The sequence below is a fragment of the Suricata suricatta genome, chromosome 15 (assembly GCF_006229205.1).
Source record: "Suricata suricatta isolate VVHF042 chromosome 15, meerkat_22Aug2017_6uvM2_HiC, whole genome shotgun sequence".
Lineage (NCBI taxonomy): Eukaryota > Metazoa > Chordata > Mammalia > Carnivora > Herpestidae > Suricata > Suricata suricatta.
This window is the reverse complement of record NC_043714.1, coordinates 44,997,478-45,024,226: the sequence shown is the minus strand read 5'-3', so window position 1 is coordinate 45,024,226 and position 26,749 is coordinate 44,997,478.

Here is a 26,749-nt window from a genome sequence, read left to right as displayed (position 1 = left end):
TGATTGTTGTGATGATTGTTGTGATGCTGAACATTTCTTATATGCATTTTGGCTTTGTATATCTTCTGTAAATTGTCAGTTCATGTCTTTAGACAAGTTTTTTTCCAATTAAACATTTTAAAATGAAGGCAACACATTTGCCAAAATGCGTAAAGCCGTTTATTCTTATTTTTATTATTATATGTTTTCCTATTTGCTTTCTCTGGCTTTTCTTCTCCCTACATGGAGGTGTTGCCCAAAGAGCCAATTTTGATCCCCATTTTTTCTTTATCTATTAGACTGACTCATAGGAAACTGCAGTTTTTAGAAGGCCAAAAAGTGGTAAAATACCAGGAATGTTATATGGCTAAGCCTGATATATGTCTCTTGATAATCTGTTTCAGTCTCCCTCCTCCTGACTATCGTTCTGTCTGTCCATTCACCCATCAAGCCAGCAAATACTTATTAACCAACTGCAACATGTCGTCATACTAACGAGGACTCCCTACCCATTGTCAGCTGTGACCTCTCTCCTGAGCTCTGGTGTCTGTGTTTTAAGTTGCCGGGTCAGCCCTGCTCTGGCTCTAATACTGCTCCTGTCTCCCCTGTTCCTGTGGTGTCTATGTTCCTATGATGTGCACCTCCGTTCAGATTCTCATTACATAACATGTGTCGTAGTCTGTTCAGGCCGCCATAACAAAAATGTCCCTGTTCCCATGGTGTGCACCTCCGTTCAGGTTCTCATTAGGTAACGTGTGTTGCAGCCTATTTGGGCCACCATAACAAAAATACTGTAAGCTGGACGGCTTATGTACAACAAACATTTGTTTCTCACCGTTCTGGAGGCTGGAAGTCCAAGATCATGGCACCAGCAGATCCAGTGTGCAGTGAGAGCCCGCTTCCTTCCAGAGGGTGCCTACTCACTGTGTGCACACTTGGTGGAGGGGCAAGGGGGCTCTCTGGGGACTCTTTTATTAGAGCACTAATTCCATTTGTTAGGGCTCACCTTTATGACCATCTCCCAAAGGCCCCACCGCCCAGTCTCACCATATCGCGGGCTAGGATTTCAACAAATGAATTTGGGGGAAATATAAACTCTCAGATCATAGCAGTGTGTAATGTTTTCTTTCCTGCAATATACTTTACCTTCTCTTACCTTCATACTATGTTTATTTAGATTGAAATCTTTTCCCCTCTTTCAAGGGTTATTTTAAATGTAAAACTTGTACTGATCACTGCCTCCTTCCTGTCCTTCACTACCACCTTGGATTGAAATTTCACCATTCCGATAGCCTTTTATATGCACGTATTTTCTGGAACCTTCTCCTCCTACCATCTGGTTATTTCTGTACTTTCTTTTATAATGAGATATCATTTACATATAGTAAATGCAAAAATTTTAATTGTACAACTTGATGCATTTTCACATGTGCATATTGCTTTGCAACGACCACTCAGCTCAACACATGGAAAATTTCCATCACCTTAGATAGTTCCCTTAGGCTCCTTTCCAGCTAATAACCTCTGTCAGCTATCAGAGGTAATTAATGACTGTCCTGGTTTTTTGTTTTTTGATTGAGAGAGAGAGCGCATACTCTTGTATGTGTACATGCTTGTGTAAGTGGGAGAGGGGCCGAGGGAATAGGGGAGAGAATCTTAAGCGGGCTCCTTGCTCGCACAGAGCCTGATGTGGGGCTCAGTCTTAGCACTGTGAGATCATGACCTCAGCTGAAATCAAGAGCCAGTTGCTTAACCAACTGAGCCCCCCCAGTTCCCCATTCTGATCTTTATCACCATAGATTAGTTTCATGTTTTTGAATTTCAAATTAATGGTATTATACAATGCGTACTCTTTTTGTATCTGACTACTTTTGCTCAACATAATGCTCTTGAGTTTCATCCATGCTATGTGTCTCTCAGTAGTTGTTCCTTTTGTTTGTTTTAATTGCTATGTAGAATTCTATTGGGTGAATATATAACAATTTGTTTATACATTCTCCTCACAGTGGAGACTTGAATTGTTTCCAGCTTTTCACAATTATGAATAAAGACGCTATAAACATTCTTGAACAAATCTTTCTTTTTCTTGCACATGTACCTGGGAATGGATTGCTCATCATAGTTAGGCATATGTTCAACATTAACAGAAGCCACCAAATAGTTTCAACAAAGGAGTTGTGTCATTTTACATTCTCACCAGAAGTATATGAGAGTTGATCTACATTCTTGGTATCATTTGATAGTATACATCTCTTTTATTCTATTGGACGTATTGTGGTATCTCATTGTGGTTTTAATGAGGCATGGATTTAATTCCATGATGAATAATGATGGTGAGAACATTTTCTTATGCTTATTGTCTATTTGGATATTTTGTCTTTTAAAGTGCCTGTTCAAGTTTTTTGCCCACTGTCTTAATTGCTGTAGTTTTATGGTAAGTCTCACGTCTGGAATTTTAAACCTACCAACTTTTTTTTTTTTTTTCAAAATTGGCTATTTTGGGTTCTTTGAATTCTCATATAAATTTCAGAATGAATTTGTCAATTTCTACAAAAAAAATGCCTGGTGGGATTTTAACTGGGACCTTGTTGGATGTATCGGTAAATTTGGGAGAATTTGTATCTTAACAATCCATGCATATGGTATGTCCTCCATTTACTTAGGTTTTCTTTCATTATCTCAATAGTGTTTTCAGTTTAGGTTTCTTGCATGTATTTTGTTAAATTCAGACCTGTGTATCTCATTTTTTATGTCATTATAAATGGTTTTATTTTAAAAATTTCTTTTTCTGATCGTTGATTTATAGTATATAGAAACACACCTGGTTTTTAAATGTTTATTTTTTGAGAGATAGAGAGAGAAAGCATGAGCATGCATGAGTGGGGGGGCAGAGGAAAAGGGGGACAGAGGATCCAAAGTGGGCTCTGTGCTGACAGTAGAGAGCCCAATGCAGGACTGGAACTCAGGAACCGTGAGATCATGACCTGAGCCGACGTGGGACACTTAAACAACTGAGCCACCCAGGTGCCTGCACAACTGGTTTTTACATACTAACCTTGTATCTTGTTTCTCCCCTTAATTGACCTATTAGTTGTTCATCATTGTTTATAGATAAGTTCCTTTGAATTTTCTAGGTACATAATTATGTCATCTGCTAATAAAGAAGTTCTACTTCTTCCTTTCTAATATTTATGCCTTTATTTTATTTTCATGCCTTATTGCACACTTTCTGTGCTTTTCTTTCCTCCTCTACTAGACTGTAAGGCAAGATCTTTTGCGACAAAACCCTACCATGATGCTTTAAACATGGGAGATATTAAGAGAACTTTGGTTGACTGTGTAAATTATGATGGGGAAAATAGTGAATTAAAGCGGTAATTTACTCTTTTATATAATTAGTGAATTGCCACCAAGAAAAAGGATTCTGGTTAAAACCCGTTGTTGTGAGTTGGTATATCTTGATTTGCAAAGGTTGTTACAGGTGACTTGAAGACTCTCTGGGTCATTCAGACTGGTTTGTGGTTTTCAGTTCCTGGATATTTCTCTGGTGTTACGTTAGCGTTCACTGTGTTCTTCTATAAGACTCTTGCCAAGCATTTTGAAACTTCCAAAATAGCAGTGACTGCTTCTCCCCAGGATAGCACGGAGCAGATGGATTCCTGGACCTCACTGCCTTCAGTCCCAATTCCCCAAGCTTCTGTTGGTGTAGAAAAAAGAATCTGCATTTTCAATATTACTGGAGTGAAGCCTGGGAAATTTTCAGTTTGGAGCCTTTAAATTCCAACGAGCAATGTTATTTTTAGATTTCTAGTATACACTTGGGGTTTGTGAGTGAAATTGTATTAAGGAGTGAGGCTGAGGGCTCACAGGAGGGGGCGGTGGTCTTTTCCCAGCAAGCAGCCGCTCTGCTTGTTCTGAGGATTCACGGGGCTGTGAAGTGGCAGCCTAGAAGCTGCAGACGCCCAGGGCCGGGGTGAGAGCATTCTCAGACTCTGATACACCCAGTTTTGCATTTTCGTCGCGGTGGTCCTTCCTCATAGATTCCCCCGTCCATGTGGCTGGGGGAGGATGTCCATCGCATTGCTTCAGGAGTTTGTTTCTAAGGAGGTTTTTCCATTCTTTCTTCGTTCTTTGCAAGCTGCAGATATACTATTAGCGGTTTAGTCAGTAGACTGGTAATGTATTTTAAGGCAGTTTTGACTGTAGGCCACAGGGACTGCTGTCTGTTCCCCTTTAGTTGACATTTTTTAAAATCAAATCAGACACACCAATAGAGAACTAGCATATGAATGGGCTAATTATGTTTTTGCTGTTGAGTAAATAAGGATCACCTTGAAAAAAATGAAAGTGACAGAGAAATAATAGAAAAGAGAAAATCAAAGAATGCATACCCTTGTAAATTTGGATTAAATAAAATAAATGCAGGGTGATTACTTTTTCCTATAAATACTTGAAATTTTCGACTTTTATATGTTTGGGTTTCTTAAAGTTTTACATATTGACATTAAAACAGTGTTCTAAGTATTTCTGTGACTATTATTAATAGAACATTTCTTTTTGCCCCCAGCAATGGGCACTTTGCCTAATCATCTAAATTTCCAGTACCCAAAAATAATTACTGTTTGTAATCATTTGGTACAAAATAATTACAATTAATTTCCATATTTTGTTTTCATGCTATAGCTGGTGTTTGGAAATCTGCTTTTGTCACTTAACAATCTATAGAGACATGGGTATATTTTCATGTCAAGAAATACAGAGCTACATTATTTTAGTAGCTACTCAGGATACATTGTGTGTGTGTGTGTGTGTGTGTGTGTGTGTGTGTGTGTGCGTACACACATGTATGAAACAATTTAACTGACAAGTTTTGTTGATAGATATTTTTGTTTTATATATATATTTTACTATTTTAAGCAATATTGCAGTGGGCATCCTTGTATATAAATCTTGAGCATTTATCTGATTAGTTTCTTAGGATACATTTCTGGAAGTGGGATTTTCAGACAAACTGTATATATTTTATCTTTTGATTTATCTTGCCAAATGTCCCTGCAGAAAATATGAATTAATTTATATTCTCAGCGACATCACCTTGAGAATGTTTACCTGTACCATTACCAACAATATTTATTGTAAATCTTGACTTGCTTATATTTTCAAATTTTTGTATATTTGTCTCTTCATGGGGATCGTAAACTGAATTAGTCAGGCTCTAGTCAGAAAACCCATGACTGCACTGAGTAATTCAGATAGCAGGGGTTTCATACAAGGAGTTGGTTCCACACGTGCTGGAAACCTGAAAGAGCCAGAGGAAAGTCACCTAGAAAGTAGCAGGGAAGAGGTAGCAGGAAGAGGACCCGGAGCTCTGGGGAGGGGCCTGGCAGGGCTGGGCAGGGCTGGGCAGGGCTGGGCGGGGTCTGGGGTGGGGTGCAGCCTGTCTGCTGGGGGATTGCAGAGGCTGGCACTCTGCCTGGCGGGTGTGGCTGGTTTGGGAGTGTAGAGAAGAGCTGGGGACTGAAGCCAGCCTGTGCTGTTGTTGGTGTGATGCTGGCAGAAACTGGAAACCAGTTCTCCCTCCTCTTACCCTCCACTCTCTCCCTAATGCCTTGTGTTGGCACAGCCATGTCGGATGCCTGCTGACAAGGGAGTGAAGGAAAAAAGGTCAGTTCCAGCCTCAATATCACAGAGCAGAAAGGAGAATGCTGGGCTTGGAGCTAAGAGGCAATGGGTAAAAAACGAGTTGTAGTTGTTTGCTTGGGCTGCCAAAAACAAATACCATGAACAAGGTGGCTTCAAACAACAGAAATTTAATGCCTCACGGTTCTGGAGCCTAGAAATCAGAGATTAAGGTGCTACCCTTTTTTTTTTTTAACATTTTTATTTATTATTGAGAGACAGAGAGAGACACAGCATGAGCAGGGGAGGGGCAGAGAGAGGGGGAGACACAGGATCAGAAGGAGGCTCCAGGCTCTGAGCTGTCAGCACAGAGCCTGATGCAGGGCTCGAACCCACAAACTGTGAGATTATGACCTGAGCCTAAGTTGGACACTTAACGGACTGAGCCACCCAGGGGCCCCTAACTTTTTTCTTTATAAGCCCCAGTCACAGTGGATTAAGGGCCCACCCTACCCTCATATGACCTCATCTTAATTGGATTATATCAGAAACAACTCTATTTCCAAATAAGATCACATCATGAGACACTGGGCATTAGGACTTCAACATGGGAAGTTTTGGGTACACAATTCAACCCATAACAGCAGTACATAAACTTCTTTAGAATAGGACTTTTCAGCCTTCAAATGGTATATTAACTCCTTTGCATTCTTCAAATTCTGGTACAAAGAATGTGCCTAATAATTGTTAAAGAAATGAATAAATGCTAAGTCAAATGGTTCATTCATCTTTAGGCTGTTAAGTCTAGTCATATCCATTTTAAATTGAAATCACAAAAAAATTAATCAGATTTTTTAATGTTAGATGTTCTTAAATTTTACAAACAGTTAAATATCAAATGCATTCAGAGTATCCTGATGATTACAAAACTTAATCCTAAATTTAACATAAAGGTATAATAAGTTTGAGTTATTTCATCTCCGTCTTTAATTCCAAACCTTCTTGTGGTCCTATGGTTAGAAAATCACTTACCCTGTAGGAAAAAAGATTTTCTAACTCGGGTGGACTGAGGCTATCATCTTAAGTGGGTAGAGAATACTGGTCAACAACTTAAGATCATAACATTGTTGCCTTTTAGTTAGGATTGAGTCTAGAGCATGGACCTTTTTATTTATTTTTATTTTTTTAAGGTTCCTTCTGGGGATCCAGTTATGTAATATAGTATGCTTTGGTCACCTGCAGCTTCCACAATATTCAGAAGGCTTTGCTGGCACTTAGAACAAAAATGGATCTGTTGATGGATGAATTGCTAGGAGATTCTTTTTCACAGGTGTGAATTCCAAAGTAGGCTTCTTCAGAATGTTGATTTCCTGACTTGGACTTTTCTGTTTCCCAGCTTCCATTAAAGAATGATATTTTGGGGCACCTGGGTGGCTCAGTCCGTTAAGTGGCCGACTTTGGCTTAGGTCATGATCTCACAGTCCGTGGGTTCAAGCCCTGTGTCAGGCTCTGTGCTGACAGCTCAGAGCCTGGAGCCTGCTTTGGATTCTGTGTCTCCCTTTCTCTCTGCCCCTCCCCTGCTCACTCTCTCTCTCTCTCTCTCTCTCTCAAAATAAAATAAAGACATTAAAAAAAAAAAAAGAATGATGTTTTCCACATGTTAAAGAGGTCAACTTAATGAATGAAATTAAGTTCAATGACGACTATTGCTTATTCTGCCAGCAAGCACTAGCAGAGGTCTAAATGAATGAACAAGAAGTCGCAACATTTTAAAACATTAATATGCAAAAGCAGATGATCTTGCTTAGTTCAACAGCTCATTTTGGGGGGCTTCTGCTGTCATTTCATATCACATGAATGCATTTTATGCTAGTAACTTGTTCCTAATGTAGAGTTAGAATTCCATTATTCTGCAAAATGTATAGAACAATGTGGCCTTTGAGCAAGTGAGATAAACTGTGGTTCCAGCACTTGGATTGAAGTGGCTCCTGCCCTCAGGGCACTTAACGTGGAGTGGGGACTTAGGACAAACTCTGGCTTAAAATGCTTGTGTGCAAGAGACCTTGGTGGCTCAGCCTCCTAAGCATCTGAGCCTTTTGCTCTGTAGGGTGTTTCTTGGGTAAACTTTCCCCCAGACCTCAGCACAGGGCTTACTCAACCAGTTGTCAGGAGCCATGAGCAGGCAGTCCAGGAAACTGGACTCCAGTTCTAGCTCCATCACTAACTTTGAGATCTAGAACAAGCCATTTGACCTTTATGAATAATAAGCTAAACGATATGGGTAATAAAGTGTATGCAACACCATATAGTTACCAAGCATTATGTTGAGTTAGAAGGTTCATCTTCCCTTAACACTGACTTTGTATACATGGATTACATGTAAATTACCTTTCAGGAGATGGCCATCCAAATGAGGGAGCCGACTTATGGTCTGAGGTTATGTGGGGTGGTGATTGATTCTGGCTTAATTTGTAAGGATTCATGGAGGGTCTGTTTAAATTTATTACTAATGGAGTACTGAGGGCAGACTGCTGCCATCAGAGGGGGCAGGCTGCCCCAAGACCCAGGATTGAGAGAGAAGAGAATCCTCCAGAGTGAGTGAAAATGAAGTTGTTTATCCATTCATTCTTCAGTTTCCTATCACATTTCTACTATGTGTCACGCAGGGAGCAAGACAGTCTCTTCCCTTTTGAAATTTGCTATCAGGGAAAACGGACAATGAGCAAATACACAATGAATGAATTATATTTATTATAACAAGAGCTAGGGAGGAAAAGTACAGCGTGCAATAAAGCAATATAGAGACGTCTTCTGATGTGTGTTGAGAGGAGGGGGAGCTGAGACAGAAGAATGAGTTGACCAGTTGGGAGGGTGGTTGTGGGGGAGAATTCAGTGCAGCAGGAGGCTCATAAGTGAAGCTTGAGATGACAAGAAAATGGGACCTTCCAGAAACCTGAAGAGGGCTGGGACAGAGCATGATGAAGCTAGAATAGAGGAGAGCAGTATAGACTTAGTAAATGATTTTGGGCTTTTGGAGCCCTGGCAGCCTGGGGTGTGGTTGGGGTTGAGCAATTTTGGCCTCTATTGGGTAAGTGTGGGCTGAGGATAGGAAGAGAGGTGGGCAGATGTTAAAGGAATTTCCGAGGAAGAATTGTTAAAATTGGGCATTGATTTTATGTCAGTGGCAATGAAAGAGGGGAGATATCATGGTTAAATTGCAGGTTTCTGGGTGGATAGTGAGGCTACTGATGAGAAACACCTGCAGGAGGTTCAGGCTAGGTGGGGGAACTCAGCTTTGGATGTTGTAAATATGTGTTGTAAGACGTTCAGGTGGAGATGTCGATCTGGAAATCTGGATTTGGTCTCACCATTGGAGTCTGGTCAGATTGTGGAGTTAGAGTTTTTATTTTATTAATTTATATATATATGTTTATTTATTTACATTTTAAAGTTTATCTATTTATTTTGGAAAAGAGAGAGCACAAGCAGGGGAGGGGCAGAAAGAGGGAGGAGAGAATCCCAAGCAGGCTCTGCATTGTTAATGCTGAGCCTGATGCGGGGCTCCAACTCACGAACTGTGAGATCATAACCTGAGCTGAAGTCAAATACTTCACTGAGCCAACCAGGCTCCCCATCAAAGCACTTCTGTTCTTAATCAGACACTTTCTGAATTTGGAGGCTGCTGTGCTTTGCCCCCAGGGCTCTTCTGATTTGATTTAAAATTCCCTTCTCTCCCTTTGGGAGTGATCTTCTATGGAGACGACCCATGTCATTGGCCTTCTGGAAAGGTTGGTTTATTTTCCCTTGGACTTTTTGAGAAGTTGTAGAGCTTTGGTGTTAAACATTCTTAACTGACACTGGGTTCTCAGCCTCCCTCAGAATAGAGTGCCCAATGTGGGGTACAAACTCTTCACTTCAAAAAAACTCTTTTTATAGCAATCATTTTTTTGTTTTGTTACCTTTTCCCCATCAAAACTGTCTTCAAAATGTGCTTCCCTTTATATATTTCATTTTTATTGTACCTAACAGCAGCACAATTTATATTGTCTATGTCAAGTTTTCTTAATGGTAACTTTTCTAAAGGTCTTGTTTGGCTTTTGTTTGTACAAAAATAGTACATTAATCAAAAATAGCATGTTCCATTTGGCAATTAGAGCTTTTACTTAGCAATTAAAAAATAAGATGGATTGTGTTTATGTAATGTTGGAAAGTGATTAAAGGAATTTCTAACCAAGTCTTATCATCTTATTAGTTCTGTATTTCAATTTATTCTAAAAACAATAAACTATATATATACATAGGTATGTATATATGCACATATATATGTTTACTATTGTATGAGTCTAAGCTTTGTAGGGTGGTATGTTTGTTAGCTTTGCACAAACTTGTAAAAATGCTTGGCACATAGGAAGTGCTCAATAAGCATTTGTTAAATAACTGCATAGTGTATGTCAGGAGTACAGATAGAGATGTTTAAAAGACATCTATCTATACACTTGCCCCGTCCATTCTTCTGCCAAGTTGGGTGAACATCTTTATAATAATTACTTTGAACCCTTTATCAGGGAAATCACTTCTGTCCATTTCATTATGGGTTTTTTTTTTTCCCAAGGTTTTATTTATGTTTGTTTGTTTGGAACATGTTCCACTGTTTCCTCTTTTTGCTGGACTCTGTGTTTGTTTCTATATATTAGATGAAACAGCTCCCTCTCCCAGTCTTCAAAGAATGGCCTCATGTAGGCAGTGAACCTTATTGTTCAACTTTGCCCTAGCTCTTGCTTGTTTCTTGAATCTTTGTGATTGTCTAAGCAGCCTATTTTATTACTGAGGATGTGCCCAAACCTGGCTAGGTCCCAAATGGGAGGAGCTCAGCACCGAGGTTCAGGGCTTTTGGAAACCAGATTCTCAGGCAACAGGTTTTGAAGTATGCAAATATATGCAGCGCTGTAGGATAACAGGTGTAAGCCCTGTGACCCCTAGACCAGGTGATTGGCCACCCGACCAGGTGTCCCCGAGGCTATCATCACAAAAAGTGGCGCTCAAATTAGCTCAGAAGTTCCTTTCTGAGAGACACCTGTGAGCTGTAACAAGGCAGTGGGAGAGCACAAAAAATGGCATCTGTCAGTCTACATTCTCTCCTCAGTAGCCCCCAGAGGTGTGCCAAACTTGAAGTCAGCCCCTCAGTCTGAAGCTCCAGGACAAGCTAACAGGCCTCTTGCACGGACTGAGGGTGTGTTTCACTCCGTGGTGTGTGCAGCTCCCTGGGGGCCGTAGCCTGCTGAATTCTCTCCTATTGTTACAGCCTCACGGGGACCGGGAACGTAAGCCCCCCCACCTGCAGAGTCCGGTGATAAGGGGTGTCCCTTGCAAAAACTGGGGCACCAGACGGGTGTAAAAGCTCCTCTCGAGGAGATATTGGTGCTGTGGAGCGTGTCAGAGGGAGACATGAAGATGGCAGCTTCTGGAGAAAAAGAAAAAAAAAGGTGGCGCCTGCTATTTGCAAGGTAAAGAAAAACAAAAAGCCTGGAGTTAAAAAAAAAAAGAAAAGAAAAAGAAAAAAGAAAAAGCCCTACTGGCTTTAGTATGATAGAAGGAGAGCAGGAAACCTAGGTGCTCCCCTGCGCCTCCCCTCCACTGTAGAGAGTCTCCCAATAGTCCTGTCCCCTCAGGCAGAGGCTTTAAGATCAGCAGGTGAGTCTCTTTGACATAATGTCTGGTTGTTTTTCCAAGGGCGGCTCCTGCACTGGGCCCCGGGGTGAGACGGTCTGCACCCTCAGTTTGTCATGGCCTTTCGCTCTTGGGGATGTGAGTACTATTGGTTTTCAAAGCCAGATGTTTGGGGGTTTGTTTCCCAGATGCAGGTCTTAAAAACCGGAGCGCCCAATGTGGGGAACAAACTCTTCACTTCTCAGGGGATAGCTCTGGGTTTTGACTTCCCTCCCAATTGAGGGTTGCTGAACTGTGGGTGGGGTTTACGGTAATACCAGACCTCCGCCTATCCTACCTACCTTGATACGGCTCTTTGGTTGTTTGCTGATGTGAGGTAGCTGTTCAGCTCGTTTTCGGGTCTTTTTCTGGAGGAAGCTGTTCCGTGTGTATCTGTTGGATTCAGTGTGTCTATGGAAGGAGGCGAATTCAGGATCTTCCCGTAGCGCCATCTTGCACAGCACCGCCCATCCCCCCAACATGGTTGCTTCTGTCGGCCGATTCTCCCGCTGCCGCATTGGAGAAATGGTGATTAGCTGCGGTTCATTAATTTTATACTTTCTTGGTTAAGAGTATTTTGTTTTTGCTTTTTAGTCTTTGTGACTATGGGATTGCTAATCTCTAACATATTCAATTGATATAACAGAAATTTCAGTCCCAAAATTTAGACAAGTATGAAATACTATATGTTTATTTTGAAAAATTAATTTAAAGTTGACGCGGAGCTCTCATCTTCCCAGACTACTGAAAATGTCATCTCAGCCGTTCTGGAGGCTCCGTCCTTGTCAGTGTTGCACCAGAATGGAGGAGGCTTATGGTGAGGGTACTGGGAAGATAGGTAAAAGGCAAATTGTGGGACCTGGGCATAAAGCCCAGACTTTCTAGCTATAACAACACACACACACACACACACACGCACGCACGCACGCACGCACACACACCCCTTGCCTTGCCCCATCAACAGGACATTGTCACCAGGGGATGGTAAGGCCCGCCCATTCTCTTTGTGTCTCCCAGGCTCACCCAACTTGTACTAGCCATGGTGGACCACTGTTGAAACACACCCTTGAACCTCGGTGTTTAACATAATATATATTTTTCTCATACATTGTTGAATGCAGATATTCTGGCTGGACATTTCCCCTCTAGGCACTGACTCCGGGCCCAAGCTGTTTCCATCTTACAAATTTACCATCTTCCAGGGACTCCCAAGTCCTTTGCTCCCCACCTTGTGGAAGGAAGAAAAGAACATGGAAGATGAATCCCTTGGCGACACAGGGACACACAACACTTCCTCTCACTTTCTGTTGATGAGAACTGTTCACGTGGCCTTGCCTAGGTATGAGGGTGTCCAGGAAATGTTGTTCTTGGCTAAGCAGCCACTTCCCAGCACCACTTCTACACCGTGGAAAAGGAATATGACTCCTGGGTGGCGAGTCAGCTGTCTCTGCCACATTCCATCTCTTTTTGCCAATGTGTGTTAATTTTTACCTATATCCCTTTATTGTCACTAAGGGCACTTAGCTAGTACCTTCAGTGAACTAGGTTTTAGGGAGTAACATCAGGAAGGAAAATATCTTGCTAGAAACTTCACTTTGAACTTTGAAAAGCAAGATTTTTCCAAATGAGTTTGGCTTGGCTACTTTTATGGAACAAGGGAAGGAAAAAAACAAAGAGAAGAAACACAAGTTAATTTAGCAATTTATTATCTTGTCATGCAAATATGTTACTGGACAGCAACTATGGAAATAAACTGTATTATTTCAGAAATATAAGTAAAGTAGGGACTCCTGGGTGGCTCAGTTGGTTAAGCGTCCGACTTCGGCTCAGGCAGGTGGTGATCTCGCAGTTTGTGAGTTGGTGCCCTGTGTCGGGCTCTGTGCTGACAGCTCAGAGCCTGGAGGCTGCTTCCGATTCTGTGTCTCCCTCTCTCTCTGCCCCTTCCCCAGCTCGTGCTCTGTCTCGCTCGCTCCCAAAAATAAATAAACATTTAGAAAATAAAAGAAAAAATAAATATAAATAAACTAAAGAAATCAGCAAGGTGATGGAATCCAGAGTAACTGAGTTGGGGTAGGGAGGCGCCTTTAGATTGGATAACCAGGGGAGGCCTCTCTGGGGACTAGAAAGTAACCGTTATGCTGAGATCCAAGACAAAAGCAGCTCTAGCCTTTTGAAAAACAGTAGGAAGAACATTTTAGAGAAAACGACCAGTGCAAAGGCCCTGAGACAAGACACAGCTTAGCTTATAAGAAAGGAATAGGAGAGAGGCCAGAGTGGTTTGAACATGAAGAGGGGAATGGTATATGATGTGACCTGAAACTGGAGATGAAGGTAAAGGCCATGCCACCCAGGGATTGCAAGCCATGGAAGGAGTGGACGTTTTTCTGGCTGCGCTGGGCAGCCATAAGTGGGTTAAGCTGGAGCCTGAGCTCTCCCTGCTTACTCTTGGTCTGGCACCTGTCACGTGGTGTCCATCCTCTTGAAGCTGGTCTGCCTCTCTAGTGCATACCTTGAGTGTCATTGCTTTCTCCCTTAAACATTTTGGGCTTTGGGGCACGGTAGATCACCAGATTAGTTCTCCTGTGGGTCTGTGGGTGAAACACCGGAAGATGAAGCCAATTGTGTAGAACCAGACTGGTAAAACTGGAACACTGGAAATGTAAATGCGAGTCTACAGAACACAGCAGATGTGCATGTGGTGGGAAGGATTCTGGCTCTGCCAAGCCGGCTGGGAAATAAAGTTATTACGCTCGGAGAGATGGAAGGGCAGGAACAACAGGCCCTAGTGTGACATGAAAGGGGAAGTCTGTTAGATGTGACTCAGCGCAGCTCCACATTCTGTATTTCTGCTCCCTCTTTCGTTGGGTCCCTGCTCCCTGCTACAGGATTGCCGTGTGTTAACACAGCAATGTGTGGAACTGAGGTCCTGAGCTGCAAATTCCTCTAATTCGGAAGAGAGGGTACAGATGATACTGCGTAGGCTGCCTAAAAGGTGTATGTTTAACCTTGAAAAACTGACTTATATGATTTCACAATTCAAAATACCAGTGTCCTGTGGTATCAGGAGGCCGTTGTGATCATTCAGAAAGACAGCTCCTCATGGTACTTACTAGATTCTCTTCCTGGAAAGTCTTTGTTAAAAGGAAATCCTGTCAAGGTCATGTAAGGACAGTGTGTGTGTATGTGCGCCTGTGTGTGTTTGGGACAGACTGATTCTGTATCAGTTTAAAGTACACAGTTGAAGGATGAGAAGAAAGGCATTGCAGAGTTAAATGTTTGAATACATTTTTTCCATTAATCTGTGATCTGAGTTTGTCCTGACAGAGCCTGCAGATTTAGATGTATTTTTGTTTTAAAATGGCTTCACATGAAAAAGAAAAACGGAAGAGCAGACTCTTAAATATAGAGAACAAATTGATTACCAGAGGGAAGGTGGGTGAGGGGATGGGTGAAATAGGTGAAGGGAATAAGACTACATTTATTGTGCTGAACACAGTAATATAGAATTGTTGGATCACTGGGGCACCTGGGTGTCTCAGTCAGTTAAGCATCGAATTTCAGCTCAGGTCATGATCTCATGGTTCAGTTTGTGAGTTTGAGCCCTGGATCAGGCTCTGTGCTCACAGCTCAGACCCTGGAGCTTGTTTTGGATTCTTTGTCTCTCTGCCCCTCCCCTGCTCACACTCTGTCTCTCTCTCTCTCTCTCAAAAATAGATAAACATTAAAAAAATTGTTGAATTACTATATTGTACACCTAAACTAATATAACACTATATGTTACTCATACTAGATTTTTTAAAACTTAATAAATAAATGGCAGTACATCCATAAAAACCAGTGGAGTCTGATGCTACATTTGGGCAGTTAGTGTCAGAATTGAATTGAACTGTAGGATACCCAGCTGGTATCAGAAGATCAAAGAATCAGAGAATTGGAGAATTGGTTGTTGACTGCATACGACATTTTGGAGTGGCAGTACAAAGGAAGTACTGATGCATGTCACAGAATGGAGGAACCTTGAAAAATGTTAGTTAAAGAAGCTAATCACTAAAGACTACATGTTGTGTGATTCCATTTATAAGAAACATCCAGAATAGGCAAACACATAGAGACAGAAAGTAGACTGGTAGTTGTCTAAGGCTTGGGCAGCAGGGTGGTCTAATAGGTAGTGTTTCTTGTTGGGCTGATGGAAATGTTCTCAATTTATATTGTGGTAATAGTTGTAAAACTGTGAATATACAAAAAACCCACACTGACTTTTTCATGTTGGATGAAATGTATGCTATGTGAATTGCATCTCAGTAAAACTATGGAAAAAAAAATAATGTTACCAAATGGAATCATAAGGTATGCAACCTTTTGGGATGAGCTGTTTTTACGTGACATAATTCTCTGGAGATCGATCCAGATTATTGCCTGTGTTGAGAGTTCATTCTCATTCCTTTTTACTGCTGAGTGTTCCATTGTGTGGATGCGCCACAGTTTAAGTCATTTTACAGTCAACACTGAGAAGGAGCATCTTTCAAGATATTTATTGATCCACTGCTATTCTTTCTCCTCTGGGTTCTACTCATACCCTTGGGCCCTTTTCCTCCTTCCCCCTTATTTTATTGGTCCTTTGTCATGTATACTATGAATTCTTTTTCCCAACTTACCTTTGCTTATGAGGATTTTTAAAATAAAGTTTTGGACCCTAACCGAAACTAAACTAAACTAAAATGTCTCCACATCTTTCCCTGTCACCTTAGCTGTTTCCAGAGCCCAGTGTACTAGAACTAAGCACAGACAGAAACAAGAATTTGCTCACATGTGAGGGAGAACTCAGAAAGTGGACCCATTTCTCTCCATGGGTTAGGGTTGCACAACAGTTTGGAGGGGCCAGTTTGGAGGGTTTGTTGGGCCAAGCAGACATCATTTTATCATTTTAGTTTCTAGAATCTGAAAGATTTCTCTTAGTCTCCTGGAGTCCTCCTTTAAATGGCAAATAATTCACAACCAGTCCCTTATCACCCAATACCTATGTTGTCAGTTAATGTTTCTGATCGAATCTGTAGAAATGAGCGTGGGGGTAGGTGTCCAGTGGCAGGTGGAGGTGGGTAGAGCTTGGAGGACATCAGAGGGGGTGGTCGGAACAAGGTGTTGACAGGAGCTACAGAAAGAGGACATCCAGGACAAGCCTCAGGCCAATGCCTCTTTTAAAATTTGGGGCTGTGTACAGAGGGACTCACTGAAATGTTGTGCAACAGCTGAAGACTTTTCTACAGTATTTTGGTTTAACGTAATTTTGTGCATCTCTTAGAGGTGACTTGGGGTACAAGTCTCATGTTACTTTCTCAGAGTATAAGAAAGAATAGGGGTGCCTGGGTGGCTCAGTCAGTTAGGCATCTGACTCTTGATTTCGGCTCAGGTCATGATCTCCTGGTTCACGGGTTTGGGCCCCATGTTGAGCCCTGCATTAAGCTGTCTGCTGAAGGCGTGGAGCCTGCTTGGGATTCTCTCTCTGTCCTTTCCCTATGTGTACACATAGTCTCTCTCTCTCTCTCAAAGTAAATAAATAAACTTAAAAAAAAAAGAATTAGGTAGAAGGTTCCTTTTCAGACAGGCCCCATAGTGAGATGTTAACCTGAAGGCATGTGCCTGGCTCACTGCTCACGTTCTCTTTTCCTCCCTAACTGCGAGTCTTGAAAGGAAATGGTTTTCACAAGTTGCGTTCTTTAAAAAGTATGTCACAACCGTAATTTAGTGGCTATTTATTTAGCTAATGACTGTGGCTGTGACCTAAACCCCGTGAAGGGAGAGCCGTTCTTGCTTGTGCTTGTGCTGTGTCCTGCAGATCCAGAGCCACTGACCGAGCAGGAGCTCACTAAAGATTCTGGAAGTGCCGACCAAAGCTCTAATTAAATACAAGGTGGTATTAGAGACACAAACCTCCTCTCATTTTGGGCAAAAAGCTTAAACTGATCTTCATAGCAAATGAATAAGGTCCTGGGAGACCACAACCCGATACATTAAATACATTTTAGGAGTGGTGAGTGAGGAAAGCGTTGGCCTTTGTGAGGCAAGAATTATTTCTACTTCTGTGTCCTCATGATACTTCCAGATTAGGTGACCTGCGATGTTTCTTTTTGGAGTCCTCTGTGCTGCCCGCACTTTGATCATTAGGTGTTTATTGGCCTGACCGTGAGGAGAAAGGGAATGTGAAGAAAAGTGACTCTTTACTTCTTATTATCAACTGTGTGTTGGGCACAGGAGAGTGAAACCAATAGCTGAAAGAATCTTGGGTTTTCTCAAAACTTATTGATCTTCCCATGAATAATTGAGAGCCATCTATATTTATAAAATTCTTTAAAATTGTTAAGAAAAACTCCATGTCACTATATCTACTTGGGAATGTGGTGGAGTGGACATGTGCTGGAATTTCTTTTGAGGGAGGTAGTGGGGATATTTATATATAATATTAGTCCTCCAATAGATAACTTCTGTAGCTCAGGGGGAGTTTAAAGTGGGGGATGAGGTTGAGAAGGGAGGATGCAGTCTCCTTAGTGTCTCCCATTTCCCATCACTGGAGAGGCCTCAGCATTGTATTTATCATTTGAACCCGGAGGATACCGTCTTGGAGTTTGGAAACGAACATTCCTTGGGGATCTGCCTGTAGCTGGGTGGGGGAGGGGCTGGAGGGGGTCCCTGGAGCTGTTCACAGCCCGACCCTGCACACTCTCCCCGTGCTCCCGCATTTCCAGGGGTGGGGGTGGGCAACAGGTAGCCTGTGTCTGAGGCAGTGGAAATGCATGGGCGGATATGAAAAATGCCTCACTGATTCATATCAGAACAAAGTAATGTGACTCTTCAGATTAGCAGATTGCAATCTGCCGCGACCTCTCAGCATTTCTATTTTAGGTCCGGAGAGCATCTCTCCAACTGTGTCTTTTTTCCACTCCCCCTTCAGGCCCCAAAGCCCCTTCTTCTTGTTAGCTTTTTCATTTTTCTAGGGCTGTAGAGTCCGGTGCCTGGGGTATCTTGATTGTTTGCTTGGCTGAGAAGAATTGTTGTATCTGGTATTTTGTTAGAGGCTAGACTTAACTGAAGCGATTTCAAACGGAAGCAGGCCTGGGTCCTGAATGAGTGGGTGGATGGGCAGATGAGAACACGCATACAGAAGAACAAAGCATGAAATAAAGACTAAGTTATGAAATTCTATTAAGGGTATCATTCTGTCCTGGCCACTTTGCAAGGGCACTGCCTGCTGACACCGGTTAACTTTGCACACTGGCTCAAACATCCATGACAGAAAGGTTGTGTGCCTGCGTGGCAGGTAATTTTCTGCATTTCATGGCACCCATATAGCCCAAACTTGGTTTCGTTGTCATAGACAGTGGTTAGCTGGCTAAGGCTTGTGTGTATGTGTGTGTGCCCGTGTGTGTGTGTGTGTGTGTGTGTGTGTGTGTGTGTGTGAGAGTGTGTGATTTTTCCCTTCTCGGTGTCTCTGCTGGCTTGAGCAGCTGTGCAGGTGTTTGGCAGTTTACCAGGATAGGACAACTGAGAGAAAGAGAAAACTTATATAAGTTATTGACTTACATTTCATGAACAAGGAAGTACAGGTTCTTTCTGGTATTCCATGCAAGAGATAAAAGGAAATACTTAGAATTGTTTTTAGTTTTGATATGTTATTTCTAGGGAACAGTAAAATTAAAAAAAAACCCTTTTTTCCTTTTATTTTGCTCTGAAGGGCTAACTTTGCTCACTTTGCTAAGTTGGAATATTTTAGGATTAATCTCTTAAATGTGTCTGTGTACTTACTGGCACTGAGTGCTTTTGATTTGGCTTTTCCTTTAATTGGTTAGTTGCAGTATTAATGACAGTAAGGGATGTTGAAGTTTCTGTTTCTTTAAAAAAATTTTTTTTAACATTTATTTTTGAGAGAGAGAGAGAGAGAGACTGAGCATGAGTAGGGAGGGACAGAGAGAGAAGGACACACAGAATTGGAGGCAAGCTCCAGGCTCTGAGCTGTCAGCACGGAGCCCAACACAGAGCTCGAACCCACGAACCTTGAGATCATGACATGAGCTGAAGTCAGCCACTTAACCGACTGAGCCACCCAGGTGCCCCGAGATATAAAATTGAAAATAGTAAATATTCTCTTGTCATCCAAAAAATAAATTGTTCTAAGAGTGACTTCAGCTTTGGCTTAATTTATGTTACATTTCTTTAAGTGCCTCTCAGTGGACTTGGTAAATAGCTATAATTAATGGATAAAATATATATTGTATCCTGAATATAATACATACATAAAACATAAATACATTGTATGTATTCTGAATTCCTCAGGATATGATAATATCTAAAGTATACATGTAATTGTTGTTGCTCCACTGTTTCTCCAGTCTTTTTGGAGCAGGTGTTGGAAGGAATAGGAGTGAACCTGTTCATCTTGAGCCAGTCATTTAATCCGCACCTGCTGTAGCAGGTGTTGTGGGCCATAAAGGCAGGATCTCCACTCTTCAGGCATTGAAGTGGACTTGGGCTGGCGTGTTCTTGTCATCACAGTGCAGTGTAGTGGCTGAGAGTAGGGACTCTGTCACCAGACAGCCTGGTTTTGAATCTCTGTTCTGCTATTTAGTACTCATGTGACCTCGGGCAAGTTACCTAACATCTCTAGACTGTTTCCTAATTTGTAAACTTGGGATGATGATAGTGACTACCTCTGACCGCTGTTATGCATGTAGATTCTTAGAGCAGTGCCTGGCACAGAGCAGGTGCTGTAGCAATGTTTGCTATGATGATAATGATGATGATGATGATGAAGAAGAAGATAGTGGTGGTGGTGGTGGTGATCCCGAAGTGCCTATGTATATTCTGGGATTGACGGAGTAATCGATTCAATCATCCAGCACGATGAACAAATTCATTGAGCAGGTACTACATGCAGACACTATGCTTGACCCTGAGGTTGCAAAAGTCAATGAGATTTAGTCCCTATCCCCAGAGGACTCTCTGTCTGTGGAATGGTGTTTGTTTTTGACCTGCCTCAATTATAGAAGTAGAAAGGGCTTCACACATGTGTCAGAAAGGGAGGGAACAATGCTTATACAAAGAATAAAAGAATGTAAATGGATTCAACACTTAATTAGCTGTATTTGGAAGCTTGAATCTAGTTGTGCCATGGCGGTGTGGGAAGCCATCCCTTGGTTCTTCTTCAGCTTTCCCTGCCCTACTGCACCTGTTTGAGGGTGTGGGCATGGGCTAGAGGAGCATAAACTTGACTCACACAAGTGTCCAGTGACCCTTGCCCTGAACCCTGACAGCGTGGGGGAGTGACCGTTGCTGGTGCCTTCTCCTGTTGGGGGGAATTCCTGGAGCTCTGGAGTTGGAGGATGGAAGAGGAAGAGTTAATCTCAGGGCTGCAGCAGCTGACTATACAGCATAAACAGCATTTGGGGATGAGATCACTTCTGTTTTGGGAACCTAAAAGCAAACACAGTTGCATTTGTTCGTGTAATCATTGCCTTGTTTGAGATTGTTTATGTTTAGAAATTCATGTTGGAATATTTATCAGTTGGGGTACAGAAACCAACTCTGGTTACTGAAGCCAAAAAGGAATCCACTGGAAGGCTATCACACAGCTCCCAGCATTGAAGGCGAGGCACGGATGTTCTATGACTTGGCCTTCAAAAGGAAGTTGGGCAGTTTAGGGGTTCTGAATATTGGTGAACCAAGGGATTAACTTTTGAGGACTCACATGGGGATGAATAAGGAACAATTGTTTTCCATCCAGACATTCTTTCCCTGCAGATTCAAATTTCTGGAAGAGCAAGTTGGCTGGGTCATTTTGCCTATCCCCTTACCAGAAGGCCCACCCAGGATGCAAGGCACTGAGAAGGGTAGTTCTGGTGAAGAAATGACTGTGTATTGCTCAGGCCTCCTCCTTACTAATCTTTCTGGCTATTTAGTCTTAGATAGTCTGTCAAAATTTCCTTTGAGCTTTTAGAGCATGGCTTGGGGTCATAGTGGACATGTTGGTAACTCTGGATGAGCAACAGAGAGGCCACAGACGGAGCTGTGGAGCCCAGAACATGAGGCTGTTCTCAGAGTGGCTTTATAAATTTTTAAATGTTTTTTATTTATTTTTGAGAGACAGAGAGAGCGTGAGCAGGGGAGTGTCATAGAGAGGGAGACACAGAATCTGAAGCAGGCTCCAGGCTCTGACCTAGCTGTCCGCACAGAGTCCGACACGGGGCTCAAACCCACAAACTGTGAGATCATGACCTGAGCTGAAGCCGGATGCTCAACAGACTGAGCCACCCAGGTGCCCCTCGGAGTGGCTTTATAATACACTGTGGATAGAAATCTGGAGATTGGAGATGGTGGGGTTTCTCAGTGTTTCTCTCCCTGAGGTCTGCATTTCTCTGGGGGATCCTCAATGAGAAGTTAAAAAATTTTAAGTTTCATTTAAATTATGGTCTTAAAAATATGGGCACATTATGCACTTACTCTGGGTCATCTGATAATACTTAACATCACAAGCATTAATCCTTCTCTTATTTTTGGTGAATTGGGTTTTTGAAGCAATGGCTCTGAATAGAAATTCATTAATTGTCATGGTCTAATGAGAAAAAAATAGAAGCAGGCTTAATACAAAAATAATGTGTTTGCATTACGTGCAGACCAAATGATATCACTGGGCGCTATTTTTAGAAGAGAGGGAAGTGTTTGGGAAACGGTGTCTCCGTATGGCATTAGCAGCATAGGCATGAGGAACGCAGAGGAAACTGGGCCATAGGAGTCAGCGCCATGGTCAAACTGAAAGCAGCTAATTTGTTTCAGCAAAACAACATAATCCTTACGTGCACTAATGGTATTTTTGAGTTTTTTGGCTTTGCGGTTTGGTCTGAGTTTAGTTTGCACATTTGCTTTAATAGTGAGTGATATAACACTACCAGCACAAGTATATATATGTCCCTTTATAGTTCTAAATATTTAAGGGAATTACAGCAAATGTAACTGGCCAACCCTAGAGGTCCTTGAGGAATTTTGTTTTCTTTACTAAAAACATTTTTTTAATGTTTATTTTTGAGAGAGAGAGAGTGAGAGCATCGGGAGAGGGGCAGGGAGAGAGGGAGACACAGAATCCGAGCTCTCAGCACAGAGCCCGGTGCAGGGCTCAAACTCATGAACAGTGAGATCAGTGACCTGAGCCAAAGTCAGACATTTAATTGACTGAGCCACCCAGGCACCCCTCTTTATTTATTTTTTTAATGTTTATTCATTTATTTTGAGAGAGAAAGAGCACGAGCAGGGGAGGGCCAGAGGGAGAGGGAGACACAGAATCCTAAGCAGGCTCTCTGCTGTCAGAGGAGAGCCCGACACAGGGCTCTATTTCACAAACCATGAGATTGTGATGTGAGCCAAAATCAAGAGTCAGATGCTTAACTTACTGAGCCACCCAGGTATCCCAAATTTTGTTTTCTTTAAATTTTTTTTAAACATTTATTTATTTTTGAGAAACAGAGAATGAGCAGAGAACAGAGAGAGAGGGAGGCACAGAATCCGAAGCAGGGTCCAGGCTCTGAGCTGTCACCCCAGAGTCCAATGTGGGGCTCGAACGCGCAAGCTGCGAGATCATGACCTGAGCTGAAGTCTGATGCTTAACCGACTGAACCTCCCAGGTGTGCCCCCCCCCATTTTGTTTTCTTTAAAATAAAAGTACCTTATTCAATTTTGGAAATGCTGGTCCATGGGAGATACTTGCTCCCTCTCCACTCTACCTCTGTGGGAAGAGTACACTTCCCTACCTGAGGGATGCTAGTGTGGCCATGTGTCTTGCTTTGGCTAGTGGGATATTAGCAGACACAAAAGTAGAAGCTTGAAAGGAGCTTGTGGTTTGGCTTGGCCTCCTGTACTCCTCTCTATCTCTGGGAGAAGATCATGGCTCAGGTGTTCTTGGTCCTGGAGAGGATGACAGACATGTATAGCTGACCGGAATTTAGCTGAACCCAACCCAGATTAGCTAATCTCCAACCAGTCAACAGATGGGTGAGCAAGGAAGAAAGAATGCCTATTGTACGATCGGTGGTTGTTTGCCAAATAGCATTAATGTGGTAATAGCTGATTGATATTGATTAATTGGCATACTGATTAGTCATATACTCGAGTGTGTAAGCTTGGATTTTATTGAGCAGTTACTATGTGCCAGTCATTGTTGTAGGGGCTAGAGGTTCGGCAGTCAAAACAACCACGTCTCAGCCCTTAGTGAGTGTACATTCTTGTGGATAATCAATAATTTTTGTTTGACTATGTATGTATCTGGTGAATGCTTTGCTTTGCCCCTTTCCCAAATAGGCAAGCTAACTTTTCTCTGACATGTTTGGAAAGTGACAATTATCTGGATAGATGTGATCTTGTCTACATATGGATTTTATATTGAATGAAAAAGTCGGGGATGTCACCACCATTATCATCAAAACTGTCTTCATTAAGGCATTTATGGCTCTTGACTCCTGTCTAGAAATGTCTAGAAAAGAATATAAAAATAGATGAAAAAAAATAAGAACATCATCACTTTGTCTACCAATTTTGTTCTTGCTTGATTTTGCTTTATACAAAGTTTTGACTGGGCTCCTTAACTAAAAATAATCTCCATGCGTACGTGAAGTTTCACCAGGGTAAATGGCTGTGTGTGCACTTATATTTATGCATGTCTGAAAATTCTGCCGACTGTGGAGGTCGGTGGCGGCTGGTCTGGAATGAAAACATCATCCTGGGAAGGGAATTTGAATGTAATGTTGAATACATTTAAAAATATTATTCAAATGACTGCAAAGTTCAGTTTTATGAATTCAGGACTATTGGGAATCAGCAGCAAAAATCCACATTTCTTCCTACATGGAGAGCACGGCTGAAATGCAGCTGTAAATATTCAGTTCTCAGAGGCCTTAAAGCTGTAAGGCCCACTTCCGATTTAACTCAGAGGAAGTTTAGGCCTTAGCTTGCCCAGGTCAGTGCTGGTTAGGTGATACGAAACAGCACCAAATCTGAAATGTAATGTATTGCACTTTGGAATGTGGTGAAATTTGAACTTTTAGCTTTGATGCCCAGCTACCTTATGTCTAGATCTCAAATGTCAGTGGTCTAGCATTGATGGGGTAACTCTATTGGCATGGTGTCCACCAGCGCCATGAAATACCTTTACCCATCCACCCTGGGGAGCAGTGGTAAGAAGTCTGTGGGTCTCGGAAAGAATCTGGCTTCCCCCTCCGCCCATTTCACAGGTAGTCCTGCTCTGTGCAGGTCTATGCGATCTTGCTCTGGCTAGCTAGGCTCCACCCACCATAATCTTTGGGACGATGTTCCTTGTTCTTTTTCAGAACCTGTGGTTTATCTCGCCGTTTTTGCTTGTTGGTTTGTTTGGGGCAGGAAAGTGGCAGTGGGGGGAATATGGAGAAAGTGAATTGTAAGTGTGGAGTGTGTTGTTGCGGGGGAGTGTGACCATCCTGATCCTGGGTGATCTAAACAGTGAGAAATGAGGAGAATAGGTTACTATTGCCCTGTTTCCAGATGTAAATAATATTGCTAGGCAGAATTGGGAGGGAATTTTTAGCTATCTTTTAGAAATAGTTCAACCATTTAGAAATGTTTTATTTCTGTGTAAATGGTTCACCCATTTAGAAACATTTGATTTCTATATGAAGAAGTTAGTATTTTCTTTCTGATTGAGTAAAGCCTGAAGCATTCAGGACACAGTTGCCCAATTGTAATGTGATCTCATCAGATCTCCTCTCTAGGCTGTTGGATTGCTTGGGTTCTCTGATAACCCGCTGTTTCTCGGCGCCTCGGTGCTGTGGCTGGTTTACTCTAAGCCCAGAGGCTTCTGGTGTCCAGGCAAGGGTGAGGTGTTGCAGTGTCAGTGGGAAAGGATTAGTGCTGGGGAATCTGAAGGGGAATTGAGGGTTTGGTTCCATAAGAGATCTCCGTGTGTTGGAGAGGGGAGGAAGGAAATCATTGTTTACCTGGGGCTTGGGCCAAGGGATGCTGGCCGGTGCCTGGATGCGGAAGTGAGGTCTCCTTAGACTGACTGTCCAGAGAAGTTGGAAGTGGTCAGAACGAGAGGCCTGAGGTAAACCAGATCGCTGGTTCTCAAAGTGTGTTTTCTGACCAACATCTTCAAATCACTGAGAGTTTGTTAGACATGCAACTTCACAGCCCCACTCCAGCCTGCTGAGTCAGATACTCTGAGGGTGGGGCTCCCGACAACTTGTAACAAGTCCTCCAGGAGACGGTAAATTGGAGAATCACACCCTAAGGAGAGCTAAAGGGCACCAGGAACCCCAGATCTGTCAGCCATGACTAGAGGTGGAGAGTGCAGGGCTCGTCACAGAAGATAATTTTTTCCTCCTACTCAATAGTTACATTTAGCAGGATGGTAATTTTAAGAGTTCACTAAATACTCATTCATTTCCACCCCCCCAAGTGTTGTATTAGTGTAGCAGTGATTCATGGCAGATTGTAAACTTATAAAAATGGATGTTTAAATCATATTTTGATATGTTACTAGTAGTTTTACACTGGTATAGCCTGATTTCTTTTCATATTTGCCATGACTTTGTTTTAGAAGCCTGTGACCACTTTTTAAGAAACATTCATTCATTCATTCATTCAAATACTATGGAGTCCCTGTTATGTGCAAGATAGACCCCAGGCTCAGATGAAAACACATGATGTCTGCCATCATGGATAGGTAGTGTGGGGAGATGACGGAGCTCTACTTAGAATAGTAATCACAGTAGCCCAGTGGGGGTGAAAATAAAGAGACTTGGGAGCAAAGAGGATGGAGTGACCCACAGAACCTCATGGAAGTGTGGCCCTTGGGAAGTCTTCACAGGGAAAGTGATATTTGAACGGAGACCTACAGGAATGAAATGTTTACCAGGTAGTCAAGGCAGAGAAAGATGTTCTAGGTGATGAGAATACATATAGGACTGTATTTGCTGTAATAAATTCCCACAAACTTGGTAGCTTAAACAATACACACTTACTCAATATTCCATAGATCGGAAGTCTGACATGGGTCTCATGGGCTAAAATCATGGTGTTGGCAGGGTGCATTTCTCTCTGGGTCCCTAGGGGACAATACCTTTTTTGCCTTTTCCAGTTAAAAGAGGTTGTGATCCTTGGCTGGTGATCCCCTTCCTCAAAGCCAGCAATAGCAGATGGTGTCCTGTTCACACTGACATCTATCTGGTTGCAGGAACCCATGTGATCAGACTATATGTACCTGACAAATCTAGGGTAATCTGTCTGTCTCAAGGTTGTTGACCTTATTACATCTGCCAGGTCCCTTTGCTATGTGTGGTGACATAGTCACATGTTCTGAGGATTAGAGCAGCTTCAGGTTCTATTATTCTGCCACAGGGGAAGTATGGACGCCTGATAGTGTTGAGACTGTTTTAGA